The sequence below is a fragment of the Dipodomys ordii genome, unplaced genomic scaffold, assembly GCF_000151885.1.
Source record: "Dipodomys ordii isolate 6190 unplaced genomic scaffold, Dord_2.0 Scaffold130, whole genome shotgun sequence".
Lineage (NCBI taxonomy): Eukaryota > Metazoa > Chordata > Mammalia > Rodentia > Heteromyidae > Dipodomys > Dipodomys ordii.
The window spans coordinates 4,574,277-4,584,820 of NW_012267346.1; positions in this window are offsets into that span (position 1 = coordinate 4,574,277).

Consider the following 10,544-nt stretch of genomic DNA (forward strand, 5'->3'; position numbering starts at 1 on the left):
CGCGGCCCCGCGGTCACCCGCGAGCGCGGCTCCGCCCTGCGGGCCGCAGGGGCGACGCTGGTGGCCCAGAAGTGAAGCCCCGGGCGGCTCTAGCGAGCAGCTCTGCTTGCACAGGGCTGCTATTATGTTGGCCTGGGGTGCCCCGATTTAGATGAAAATATGGAGACGGAACCAGCCCCACCGACACACGCAAACCGTAGGGAAGCATCTCGAACTCGGGGCGCCCGGAACGCCAAACGCGTGCTCCCCGGGCCTGCCTGCCTCTTACCTGTCCAGGGGGATAGGGGGCCCCCACCCCTGGTCTTACCTGCCCTGGGCGAACCCCCCCCCAACTCCGTCTTACCTGCCCCAGCCCCCGCCCTCCCACTCCCCGCCAAGTGCGCAGGCTCCGCCGTTGCCGGTCGCTCCGTGGGCCTCCCTTCACCTTACGAATAACTTTGTTAAGGCTCTCACCGACAGACTGCATTGGTAATTGCCTGGGGGGGTGGGAGGGGGAGGAGAGAATGTGTTTTTAAACAGGACTTTTAGGGAAGTCATAGTTTTTAAATAATCCGTCAGGCTAACCTCAGAATAAAACGAAAAGAAAAAGGAGGCAACCCTCCAGGGTTCCGTGTGCAGACTGATTTTATGCTTCCTATTCCCTACCGTCTGCTTGCTTGAAAAGTATGCGCCCTTCAGGAACCCATCAGTGCTGGGGAGAGTTCATCGTGGTGTCTAGAAAGGTCTAAAGCTGTAGTTAACAGCCCTGGATTCAGATCGCACTTTGACCATTTTCAGAAAGGTAAGCCTAGCAATTTCCTCATCTGCAAAGTACTGCCCCAGACCTTACTGGGAGCATTACATAACCTAGTTTAGAACCACGCAAGTGATTAGAAGCTTTCAGACGACGGAAAAAGCCTTTTTAAAAAACCTTTTAGTTACTACTTTAACTTTTCAGAAATTCTGAATGTATTCTAAAATTTTTTAAATGTTTATTTTATAAACTGAAAAAAGTCTTATCCAAAATACCGAAAACTTCTTCACTATTTGAGTTTACTACTGACAAAGCTCAGTAGATTTCATTTTATAGTAGAGTTTGGGCCACCCAAGTGATTTTATTAGTTAGCTTTCCACAAGGTGTTTTCAAAAGCCTTTGTGATTATGACTAGTCTGCTAAGGGTGTGGGCTTCGCCACATTGTTATGATTCTGAATAGCTTTTTGTAAGTTGGTTAAGTCTGTCAACTCCTTGTTGAATATTAAAAAAGCAGAGGTGAGTTTTTCTGGGTTCCCTCAGCTAGCTGGGCTTCACAACTAACTATTGCCCTGTTAAATCTGCCAAGCAACTAGCTCCAGGTCAGTACAAAGTGTGAAAAAACATTGTTAGTTGAGGCCTAAGAAGGATGGGGAAAGGGAAGGAAGGAGTGTGCTGATTTCCAAAAGATGTGGATAATATTAGTGTTACTTTCTCTGAAAAGGAAAATAGATTGGCCCTCTCTGATTGAAAGTCTTTGCTGTAGTGGAAAGAACTCCTTTCCCTGTCATCCTAAGCCAGGCCAAAATTTACCTACTTTTACTTCTTCCTCATTTACAATTTCCATAAATCTAATTTGAGATGGGGAACTACGTAGGTACCTTGACTCTGTAGAACTCATGCCAACACTGTCCTCATCCCTGAATATATAGACAGCCCAAATGTTGGCTGTAAAGAAACACATCTCTGTTCAAAAGGTAGACATTAGCATCAATTGTAATGTCCACAAAAAGTGCTTTATTAGCAAAGTGGAAAAGGTACTAAAGGGAACACACAGCTGAGATAACCAGGGATTACTGAACTGTATAAAGCATAGAAATATTTCACCCATTTGCATTCTGTCTTACTTGTTTACATTCTCCCAATTTTATATCCCCAACTCTTCTCTCCAATTAAAGATAAACTTTTGGTGTTGCCTACTTATATATTCCCCAGATCTCCAGAAACTTGATAGTCAGTAAGGTGTTCCCTACATTCTTTTGTTGTTGGTAGTGGTTATAGGGCCTGAACTCTGGGCCTGGGCACTGTCCCTCAGCTCTTGAGCTTAAGGCTAGTGCTCTACCATTGGAGCCACAGCACCACTTCCAGTTTATGTGATGCTGAGGAAGCCAGCCCAGGGCCTCATGCATGCAAAGCAAGCACTCTCCCCCTGAGCCACCTTCCCAGCCCCCTATATTCTTATTAATATTTTACCCAAACTAACACACTGTCATTTAGATTGTTGCTAAACATTTAGCCTGTTGTTACAGTCAATTCCACTTTGGAACACTGCTGTTTTTTTCTTTTGTATTATCTAAAAACACCTGCCTGTCAGAAATCCTTTGTTTAAGCATGACTGTTAGGCTTACTCATTCTTGAATTCTCATTTTCCTTGATAGTTTAGCTACTTTTTTTTTTCTTTTTGCTGGTCCTGGGCTTGAACTCTGGGCCTGGGCACTGTCCTTGAACTTTTACTTGAAGCTAACACTCTGCCACTTGAGCCACAGTGCCACTTCCGATTTTTCTGTTATGAATTTAAGCTGAGAGTCTCACTGAACTTTCCTGCCCAGGCTGGCTTTGAGCCACAATCTTCAGATCTCAGCCTCCCAAGTAGGTAGGATTACATACAGGCATGAGCCACCAGCCCCTGTGTTGTTCAGCCACTTTTACTTTTCCTTTCTTCCTTCTTTACTTACTTTCTGTTTTTTATTGTTGTTGTTGTTTTGTTTTAGGGGGAAGAGCCAGATTAGCAATAGCTCAGGCTAACCTTGAACTCCCTATATAATCCAGGTTCCAAGCTGTCCTGAACTCTCCTTCTCTGGACATTTTTTTTTCCTCTGGTCGTGGGGCTTGAACCCTGGGCCTGGGCGCTGTCCCTCAGCTCTTCAGTACAAGGCTAGCACTATACCACTTGAACCACAGTGCCACTTCCAATTTTCTGGTGGTTTATTGGAAACAAGAGTCTCATGGATTTTCCTGCCCAGGCTTTTTTTTTTTTTTTTTTTAATTTTGTTTTTGGGTCCGGTCGTGGGGCCTGAACTCTGGGCCTGGGCGCTGTCCCTCACCTCTTCAGCTCATGGCGAGCGCTCTACCACTTGAGCTACATCGCCACTTCTGGTTTTCTGGTGGTTTATTGGAGATAAGAGTCTCACAGTCTCGGGGCTGGGAAGGTGGCTCAGTGGTAGAGCACTTGCCTTGCATGCATGAGGCCCTGGGTTCGATTCCTCAGCACCAAATAAGAAAAAAGAAAAAAGCCGGAAGTGGTGCTGTGGCTCAAGCGGTAGAGCGCTAGCCTTGAGCTGAAGAGCTGAGGGACAGCGCCCAGGCCCAGAGTTCAGGCCCCACAACTGGACCCCCCCCAAAAAAAGAGTCTCACAGTCTCTCCTGCCCAGGCTGGCTTTGAACCGTGATCCTCAGATCTCAGCCTCCTGAGTAGCTAGGATTACCGGTGTGAGCCACCAGCGCCCGGCTCCCAGGCTGTCTTTAAACCACGATCCTCAGATCTCAGCCTCTTGAGTGGCTAGGATACTACAGGCATAAGATACTGGCGCCCAGTATTGAACATATTTTTGAGCTTTAATTTTTTTCTGTGTTGTAAACTCTGGTTATGTTATTTTGATGTTCCATTTAATTCCGGTTAATTTTTATGAGGCCTTGACGTCTCATGTTGATGCCAGTCACCAGATGAGAATCATACACTTCAAGTATTAACACTGAACGACTTTAAGCCAATCCCTGTCCATCCCTGTCCATCTGGGCCTAAGATCTATCACCTATAAAACAAGATGGTTGGGCTGGGAATGTGGCTTAGTGGTAGAGTGCTTCCTAGCATGCATAAATCCTGGGTTCGATTCCCCAGTACTACATAAACAGAAAAAGCGGGAAGTGGTGCTGTGCCTCAAGTGGTAGAGTGCTAGCCTTGAGCAAAAGAAGCTCAGGGACAGTGCCCAGGCCCTGAGTTCAAGCCCCAGGACTGGCCAAAAAAAAACAAAACAAAAAACAAAAAAATCGAGATGGTTAAATTCAGTTATTGCCAAAGATATTTCTGGATCTACCTATGGTCTCTATACCAGTATAGGCACCAGTGTTGGTCCCTAAAATGGTTTAAATCCACAGTGTTGGAAAGAGAATTGCAAGACATAGTTTCTTTTCTTTTTTTTTGGGGGGGGGGTCCGGTCGTGGGGCCTGAACTCTGGGCCTGGGCGCTGTCCCTCAGCTCTTCAGCTCAAGGCTAGCACTTTACCACTTGAGCCACAGCGCCACTTCCGGCTTTTTTCTTACATGGTGCAAGGAAAGTGCTCTACCACTGAGCCATCTTCCCAGCCCCAAGACATAGTTTCTTTACTCTTACATGTTATTACTCTTCTACTATAGCTTTATCTATGATACTTTTCATTTGTATAACTTTTTATGCTACTTAAAGCATATTTCATTTAGCCCATAAAACAATTCAGATCAGGATAAATATTATCCTTACCCTTTCAATATAAAAATGAAATATTAAGAGGTTGTGACTTCCCCAAGATCATAAAACTAGTAGAATAGAAGATTCAGGGTCAGGCTTAGGCCTCATTGTCCCATATATCCTGAGTATTCCATAATGTGAGAAGACACACTATTTCTTGAAAGAAATTAATTCCTTGATAAAATAAAATTGGGTTAACATATATAATGATAACCCAATTATAGCTTTGAAAGTCCCAAATGGATGGGGCATCGGTGGTTCATGCCTGTAATCCTAGCTACTTAGAAGGCTAAAACCTGAGGACCTTGGTTCAAGCCTGCTTGAAAGTTTTCCTGAAAAGTCTGTAAAACTTTATTTACAATTAACTACCAAGGAATGGAAAATGGGGCTGTGACTCAAATTGTAGAACTTGTATTGAACAAAAAAAAACCTCAGGGATAGCATCTAGGACTTGAGTTCAAGCCCCAAGACTGGCAAAAAAAAAAAAAAAAAAAACTTAAAAAACAAAAAATAAAATCTGAAAGGGGTATATAGGTTTCCAAATATATTTTGCCACAGAAACCTTTTTCTTTCTTTCTTTCTTTTTTTTTTTTTTGCTGGTCCTAGAGCTTGAACTCAGAGCCTGGACTCTGTCCCTGCGCCTCTCTATGCTCAAGGCTAGTGCTCTACAACTTGAGCCACAACACCACTTTTGGCTTTTTCTATTTATGTGGTACTGAGGAATCAAACCAAGGGCTTCATGCATGCTAGGCAAGCACTCTACCACTAAGACTGGTTTCCACACTCCAATGACTTACTTAGTTATTTATTTTTGTTGATCATGGGGCTTGAACTCTGGGCCTGGGCACTGTCCCTCAGCTCTTCAGCTCAAGGCTAGCGCTCTACCACTTGAACCACAGTGACCCTTCAGCTTTTTCTGTTTATGTGGTGCTGAGGGTTCCAACTCAGGGCCTCAGGCAGGCAAGGCAAGCATTCTACCACTGAGCCACCTTCCCAGCAACCACACTACAATCTTAAGAGAAACATTTCACCTAATGAATTAATGCTTCATGATTGCTGACTGACAGTAATTCTTACCTAAATGATGGAATACCTTATGTGAAGTTTCTAATTTTATTTAAAGGTCTATCTTCACATGTGGAGGAAGGAAGGGAGCGAGGAGGAAGACGGTAAAAAAAAAAAGTCAGCTTTGACTGACATTAGGTTTATAAATAACTATGAGCCAGTGTACTCAGAAGGTGGGAGCTGCTATTGAAAGTAGGAAGAAAGCTATTTCAAGCCAAGTGAGATTTGCAAGGGTATTTTAAAACACACTAGGAGGTAAACCTAGAAGTAAACAGCCATCTTAAAGATGGAGTGAGTGATGTCAAGAAGACATTAGTTCTTTTTTGTTAGTGCTTCCTGTCCCTGTTTTTATTATCATATTTGTCAAGCCTCAATACAATGCTACAGCACAAACCAGACATAGTCAAATGTTTTAAAATCTAAAAAGTCTATGGACCCTGTTGATACAAGTCACTGAAAATGCTTGGATCTTTGAATTATTTAAAATTTTTGAACTGTCATTACTATTCTGCTTAGATTGTATCTTATGTTACTAAGAGAGAGCTGGCTCTGATTCAGAAACTCTGGGTAAATCAGCCAAGATGAGAAATCTACAATTCCTAAGAGTAGCTATTACCATTCATAATAATACGGTACTCTGAATTGGAGGAGAGCAGAAACAATTTGTCAGTGGTCAGCTAATCTTCAGTGACATCTCGAGGAAACTGAGGCACAGACAATATTAATGGAGATGCCTTCAGTTCCAAGTAAAAGAAGCTCAAAAAGGGGGAAGGGGTTGTTGATTTTGTTCCATTAAGTGGAAATCCAGAGTCCTGATTTCAGGAAGAAATGATGTTATCTTCCCCTCTGTCTTTCCTTCTCTTTTCTCTTCATTTACCTCAACATTTCCCTTACCTGTCAGGGTCTTCAAGCAGCTAGGGAAGTTAGCTTCCTGCTGTGGACATGGGCTGGAGCAGGATTTATCAAAAGGGATAGGAGAAAAACCCACTATGAAAGTCATTAATTCTTTACTCTGTCAGAACTCACCTTCACAACCTACCTTCCACAGGCTGACGTTTTTCCAGACCTGAGGGCTATCAATATGTCTTAACATCTCTATTAGACCCTTCTGCCCATCAGTTCTATAAATCCATGAACTCAACAAAACCAGTCTTTTTAGGTGAGAATGTAGCTTAATGGTAGTGAGCTTGGCTAGCATGCATGAAGGCCTGGGTTTGGTTCCTCAGTACCATATAAACAGAAAAAGTTGGCAGTGGCACTGTGGCTCAAGTGGTAAAGTGGTAGCTTTGACCAAAAGAAACTCAGTGGCAATGCCCAGGCCCTGAGTTCAAGCCCCAGGACTGGCAAAAATAAAATAAAATATATGTACATACATACATATATATATATATATATATATATATATATATATATATTGCAAACTTACTTGTGATTGTAAAATTAAACATAGAACCTGTCCTCAGAGCATGCACGCATAGCACTGTCAAGTAACACAGATGAGGATATAAGATGAGGACTAAGAATGTAGCTCAAGGTAAAACAATAGCAAAGTACATGTAAGGATCTGAGTACTACTACAACATCACCAAAAAAAGAAAGAAACAAAAGAGACTGGTAGTTCATGAGTGATCCTAACCAGCTACTCAGATGTGTAAGATGCAGAGCATCAAGATTCAAAGTCAAACCATGCACCAGTGACTCACACCTATCTATAATTCTGGTTACTCAGAAGGGTCTCACTCAGTTCAAAGCCAGCCCAGAGAAGGAAATCGGTGAGACTCATACCAGTAATTAACTACCAAAACTCAGATGTGCAGCTATGTCTAAAGTGGTAGATACTAGCCTTGAGCAAAAGAACCCAGGCCCTAAATTCAAGCCATAGGACTGGGGGGAAGGCCAGGGAAGTGGGGCACCAGTGGCTCACACCTGTAATCCTAGCTACTCAGGAGGCTGAGATCTGAGGATCACAATTCAGACCCAGCACAGACAGGAACGTCCATGAGACTCTTATTTCCAATTAACCACCAGAAAAACAGAAGTGTCTTTGTGACTCTAGTGATAGAGGGCTAGCCTTGAGCTGAAGAGTGCAGGGACAGTGCTAAGGCCCAGAGTTCTAGCCCCACGACCAACAACAACAACAACAAAAGATTCAAAGCCATCCTGGGCAGAAATGTTCCCAAGACTCCATTTCCAAAACAACCAGCACAAAGCTATGCTTGAGACAAGACTCAAGTGGTAGAACACCAGCTGAACAAGCAAAGCTAGGCAAGTACCACACCATGAGTTTAAACCATAGTACTGGGAAATATTAATTTTAAAATGATTGGTCTGAGGATTTAGCTCAGTGGTAGCATACTTGCCTAGCATGAATGAGGCTCTAGGTACCTGCTCCATCACTATAAATAATTATGTATGTGTACCTAAGTCTTTAAATGTATATATACATATGATTAGGAAGAAAAGAGTTTAACCAGTGTAGATATACAGAAAATTTGGGCATTTATTATTCTAGATAAATATACTAGAAAGGAAAAAAACATAAAATCTATATAATTAGTGTTATTATGGGTTTTTAGTACAAAATTAGCACAAGATTAAATTGGAATCTGAAGGCTTAAAGTTTAGTTTAGCTGTTTGTGACCTTACATCACTTTGCTAGGCCTGAAGGGACCAGGTGATGATGGCTCATGCCTGAGTTATTCAGGAGGCTGAGATCTGAGGATCACAGTTCAAAGCCAATCTGGGCAGACCAATCCAAGGAAATCTTTTTCCCAATTAACCAGCAAAAAAAATGGAAGTAGAGATGTGGTTCATATGATAGAATGCCAGCCTTTAGCAAAATGCTAACCAAGAATGAAGCCCTAAGGTCAAGCCCCAGTATTGGCATTAAAAAAAAAAAAAGAGCCGGGTGCCAATGTTCACACCTATAATCCTAGTTACCCACGAGGCTGAGATCACTGTTTAAACCCAGCCCAGGCAGCAAAGTCCGTGAAACTCTTATTTCCAATAAACCACCAGAAAACTGGAAGTGGTACAGTGGCTCAAATGGCAGAACACTAGCCTTGAACTGAAGTGCTCAGGGACAGTGCCCAGGCCCAAAGTTCAAAGCCCACAACTGACCTGTCCACCCACAAAAAAGAGATTGATCTAGTTTGGCCCTAAAGACTATTCCAAATCCAATAGTCTATAATTATATGCAAAACAGTACAGATCTTGGCAATTTTTGTAATCATACCAGTATGGTGTGTGTGTGTGTGTGTGTGTATATATATATATATATATATATATATATATTTGTAACATGATAGTAAGTTCTTAGACATATGCTCAGTGTATAAAATATGAACAGTTTATGCAGCATTTGTAATCTCCATATATGAGTCAGCATTTTTAAAATTAGAAATCTACCAAGAAATGGGGTAAAATATATGTAGATTTAAATAGGACAAACATAGGTCACTGTTATGTTCGTGGTACTCTGGGACAACATTTTTGAAGAGAGATCAAGAGCCGAATTGGTAGCAAAATTCATATCTACTAAGCAACCTCAAAACCAAAATGATTCTCCATGAATTATTTTTGTTTCTTCTTAACTTTTAGCAAAGATTTATTTTCATGTATCAGGATAAAGCAGGGGGAAATGGGGAAAGAAAGAAGAAATACTTCCTACTCCCCACTCAGGAAATGTGAATTAAGTACCCCTCCAGGGATTTTCTTTTTTATGTATGCCAGTTAAGGCCAGTGCACTGTACCTGAGCTTCCTTGGTCCAAAGCTAGTGCTCCACCACTTGAACCACAGCTCCACTTCCAGTTCTTTTGGTAGTTTAATTAGTGGAGATAAGAGTCTCATAGACTTTCCTGCTGGACTGGCTTCAAACCATGATTCCTCAGATCTCAGCCTCCTGAGTAGCTAGGATTACAGGTCTGAACTACCAGTACCTGGCTTGATTTTCTTTTCTTTTTTTTTTTTTTGGTCAGTTTTGGGGCCTGAACTCTGGGTTTGGACCCTGTCCCTAAGCTCTTTTGGGCCTGGGCGCTGTCCCTCCACTCTTCAGCTCAAGGCTAGCACTCTACCCTTGAGCCACAGCACCTCTTCTGGCTTTTTCTGTTTATGTGGTGCTGAGGAATCGAACCCAGGGCCTTATGTATGCTAGGCAAGCATTCTATCAGTGAGCCATATTCCCAATCCCTGGCTTGATTTTCTTAACTTATAGGGCAAGAGAAACCAGGACAAATGAGTCCAGATTTTCTGAAGTTACTATAGAGCAGATTATTGGAAACTTCCTAACCTGTCAATTATGCCTGGGGTTATCCCAAGCTTTTCCCAGTCTCAAATATAGATGGTCCAACTCATCATCTATCTACTTTCCATCTACCTATGTACAAAGTGCCCAGTGCATATCTAGCAAAGGAACTAACGTGGTATCAATAAATGAATTAGATGAATGGGCATGTGGTACTAAACCAATTGCCATTTTTCACAAATAAGTCTCTGCATCTCGGGTATTCTTTCAAATAAGAAGCTACTGCCAAGGAATTGAAGTTATCAAGGAAGTGAAAATGTTTGACAAATGGCACTTAAAAGATCTCCATTTGGCTTATTAGCCAGAGCTCCCCTTAGGAAATGTGTCCAAAGAACATAATAAAAAAAATGAAGATTTTAATGCTAGGCTACTATACAACCAGACACTTCCTTTATTTTTCCCCCTTCTTTAGTGCAAGGGATTGAACCCAGGTCCTCATGTATGCAAGGTGAGCTGTCTACTGAGCTATATATTCCCAGGTTAAGATGTTTTCAAATATTGTGTCTAAAACTCAAGACCATTATAGACACATTCATCTGACGAATGGTGCTCATTTTCTGCTGTTATAGTCTTTATTTCTATCTACAAACTCATATGCTGAAGTCCTTGTCAATACTTCAAAATGTAATTGTGTTTAGAGACGAGGTCTTTAAAGAGGTAATTAAGTTAAAACTGAATCATTCAGTAGGCCCTTTTCTAATGTGACTGATGACGGATGTC